Source organism: Arachis duranensis, chromosome 9, assembly GCF_000817695.3.
Source record: "Arachis duranensis cultivar V14167 chromosome 9, aradu.V14167.gnm2.J7QH, whole genome shotgun sequence".
Classification (NCBI taxonomy): domain Eukaryota; kingdom Viridiplantae; phylum Streptophyta; class Magnoliopsida; order Fabales; family Fabaceae; genus Arachis; species Arachis duranensis.
Genome location: NC_029780.3, coordinates 90,643,577 through 90,647,735, shown reverse-complemented (window position 1 = coordinate 90,647,735; position 4,159 = coordinate 90,643,577). Strand labels below are relative to the sequence as shown.

General features: G+C 34.5%; 1 non-coding gene across 1 annotated transcript; it reads left to right on the top strand.

Moving 5' to 3' along the window:
* Positions 1-104, top strand: LOC127742117 (small nucleolar RNA R71). The gene has a single exon (XR_008003304.1). It is a non-coding gene; the product is annotated as a small nucleolar RNA R71 (small nucleolar RNA).
* The last annotated feature ends 4,055 nt before the right edge of the window (positions 105-4,159 follow it).

The following is a 4,159-nucleotide window of genomic DNA, read 5'->3' as shown; positions in this document are numbered from 1 at the left end:
ATGTCAGAAGGACACTTTTTGGTCATCTGCTTGTATCTTTCCCAAGCTTCATAGAGGGATTCACCATCTTTTTGTTTGAAGGTCTGAACATCCACTCTAAGCTTGCTCAGCTTTTGAGGAAGAAAGAATTTATCCAAGAAGGCCGTGACCAGCTTATCCCAAGAGTCCAGGCTATCTTTAGGTTGTGAGTCCAACCTTGTTCTAGCTTTGTCTCTTACAGCAAAAGGGAAAAGCATGAGCCTGTAGACTTCAGGATCTACTCCATTCGTCTTTACAGTCTCACAAATCTGCAAGAACTCAGTTAAAAACTGGTAAGGATCTTCAGATGGAAGTCCATGAAACTTGCAGTTCTGTTGCATTAGAGCAACTAATTGAGGTTTTAGCTCAAAATTGTTTGCTCCAATGGTCGGAATGGAGATGCTTCTTCCATCAAATTTGGACGTTGGTTTAGTGAAATCACCTAGCATTCTCCTTGCATTATTGTTGTTGGGTTCGGCTGCCATCTCCTTCTCTTGTTCGAAAATTTCAGAAAGGTTGTCTCTGGATTGTTGTAATTTAGCTTCTCTTAGTTTCCTCTTCAGATTCCTTTCAGGTTCTGGATCAGCTTCAACAAGAATTCATTTTTTCTTGTTCTTGCTCATATAGGGAAGAAGAGAACAAGAAAAGAAAGATGAATCCTCTATGTCACAGTAAAGAGGTTCCTTATTGTTAGCAGAAGAAGAAAGGGAATAAAGAAAGGAGAGGGATGAATAGTCTGTATAAAGAGTAAGGATAGGGGAGGTGATAAGAGATGAAGAGAAGCGTTAGTAAATAAATAAAAAATAGAAGAAGAGAGGAGAGGGAGAATTCGAAAATAATTTTGAAAAAGTAGTTAGTGATTTGAAAAAGGATGAGATATTTTCGAAAATTAGAGAGAGAGAAGTAGTTAGGTGGTTTTGAAAAAGATAAGAAATAAACAAAAAGTCAAATAGTTAGTTGAAAAAGATATTAAAGTCAAATTTGAAAAGATACGAAGATAAGAAGTTAGGTAAGATATTTTGAAATCAAAATTTTTTTTGAAAAAGATAAAATTTTGAAAAAGATATGATAAAAGATAAGATAAAAAGATATGATAAAAAGATAAGATTTTTAAGAAAAAGATATTTTGAAAAAGATTTAATTTTTAAAATTAAAATTGATTACTTGACTAACGAGAAACTAAAAGATAAGATTCTAGAGTTTAAAGATTGAACCTTTCTTAACAAGAAAGTAACAAACTTCAAATTTTTGAATCAATCACATTAATTGTTAGTGTAATTTCAAAATTTTGAAATAAAATTAGGAAAAAGATTTTTGAAAAAATATTTTGAAATTTTCGAAATTAATAAGATAAAAATAAAAAAGATTTGATTTGAAAAAGTTTTGAAAAGATAAGATTTTTAAAATTGAAAATTTGACTTGACTTGTAAGAAACAACTAATTTTTAAAATTTTTTGACCAAGTCAACCCAAAATTTCGAAAATTTAGAGAGAAATAAGGAAAAGATATTTTTTTTTATTTTTGAATTTTTGATGATGAGAGAGAAAAACATAAAAATGATTCACAACATGAAAATTATGAATCAAAACTCATGATGCATGCAAGAACACTATGAATGTCAAGATGAACACCAAGAACACTTTGAAGATCATGATGAACATCAAGAACATAATTTTGAAAAATTTTGTATGCAAAGAAAACATGCAAAACAACAAACTTAGAAATCTTTAATGCATGGGTTCTAACAAACGAAAAATGCATATGAAAAACAACAAACAACACAAAACAAGAAAACATCAAGATCAAACAAGAAGACTTGTCAAGAACAACTTGAAGATCATGAAGAACACCATGAATGCATGAATTTTTGAAAAATGTAAGAAAAAATTTTTAAAGCATGCAATTGATACCAAACTTATAAATTGACTCAAGACTCAAATAAGAAACACAAAATATTTTTGGTATTTTATGATTTTATGAATTTTTTGTATTTTCTTTTGATTTTTTTTCGAAAAACATTTAGGAAAAAAAAATAAGAAATTCAAAATTTTTAATAAGAATTCCAGGAATCTTTCAATATTTGTCTAAAGCCCCAATCCAAGGGTTGGGCATGGCTTAATAGCCAGCCAGCTTTAGAAGATATAAATCAGGCATGCAACAGCTGATATTTCATGCAACTCCATATACATACCCGACCTATTGACAAGTGGAGGCCTCAATCCAAGGGGGTTTGGATATGGTTTTACAGCCAACCAGGCATCAACATGTTACTTGTGAAACTCTAGAATTCATTCTTAAAAATTTAGAATAATTTTCGAAAATAGATGAGAAATTTTTGAAAGATTTAAAAAATTTTTTTTTTTTGAAATTAAAACAAAAAGAAAATTACCTAATCTGAGCAACAAGATGAACCGTCAGTTGTCCAAACTCGAACAATCCCCGGCAATGGCGCCAAAAACTTGGTGGATGAAATTGTGATCATCAACAATGGCTCCAATGACTTGGTAGCTCTCACACGTGAATTACACTTAGTCACAACTCCACACAACTAACCAGCAAGTGCACTGGGTCGTCCAAGTAATACATTACGTGAGTAAGGGTCGATCCCACGGAGATTGTTGGTATGAAGCAATATATGGTCATCTTGTAGATCTCAGTCAGGCTGATTCAAATGTGATTGGATTAGATAATTAAAAGATAAATAAAATAAACAGGAAATAAAGATAAAGTTACTCTTGTAATCCAATGGTGGGAATTTCAGGTAGGTGCATGGAGGTGCTGTGTTCCTTCCGAATCTCTACTTTCTTATTACATTCATCCAATCCTTCTTACTCCTTTTCATGGCAAGCTGTATGTAGGGCATCACCGTTGTCAATGGCTACATCCCATCCTCTCAGTGAAAATGGTCCAAATGCTCTGTCACAGCACGGCTAATCATCTGTCGGTTCTCAATCAGGTTGGAGTAGAATCCAGTGATTCTTTTGCGTTTGTCACTAACGCCCATCCTTCAGGAGTTTGAAGCTCGTCACAGTCATTCAATCCAAGAATCCTACTCGAAATACCACAGACAAGGTTAGACTTTCCGGATTCCCATGAATGCCGCCATCAATTCTAGCTTATACCACGAAGATTCTGATTAAGGAATCCAAGAGATATGCACCCGGTCTAAGTAGAACGGAAGTGGTTGTCAATCACGCGCATTCATAGGTGAGAATGATGATGAGTGTCACGGATCATCACATTCATCTAGTTGAAGTGCAACGAATATCTTAGAACAGGAATAAATCGAATTGGGTAGAAAATAATAGTAATTGCATTAAAACTTGAGGTACAGCAGAGCTCCACACCCTTAATCTATGGTGTGTAGAAATAATTTGTACGCTTTTTGGCATTGTTTTTAGTATGTTTTTAGTATGATCTAGTTAGTTTTTAGTATATTTTTATTAGTTTGTAGTTAAAATTCACTTTTCTGGAATTTACTATGAGTTTATGTATTTTTCTGTGATTTTAGGTATTTTCTAGCTGAAATTGAGGGACCTGATCAAAAATCTGATTCAGAGACTAAAAAGGACTGCAGATGCTGTTGGATTCTGACCTCCCTGCACTCGAAATGGATTTTCTGGAGCTACAGAAGCCCAATTGGCGCGCTCTCAACGGCGTTGGAAAGTAGACATTCTGGGCTTTCCAGAAATATATGATAGTTCATACTTTGCCCAAGATTTGATGGCCCAAACCGGCGTTCAAAATCACCATCAGAATTCCCAGCGTTAAAACGCCGGAAATGGCACAAGGATGGGAGTTAAACGCCCAAACTGGCATAAAAGCTGGCGTTTAACTCCAAGAAGAGTCTCTACACGAAAATGCTTCAATGCTCAGCCCAAGCACACACCAAGTGGGTCCGGAAGTGGATTTTTATGTCATTTACTCATCTCTGTAAACCTTAGGCTACTAGTTCTCTATAAATAGGACCTTTCACTATTGTATTTTCATCGGGAGATCTTAGATCATCTTGAGATCTTTGAATCTTTTGATCACGTTTTGGGGGCTGGCCATTTGGCCATGCCTAGACCTTGTTCTTATGTATTTTCAACGGTGGAGTTTCTACACACCATAGATTAAGGTGTGGAGCTCTGCTGTACCT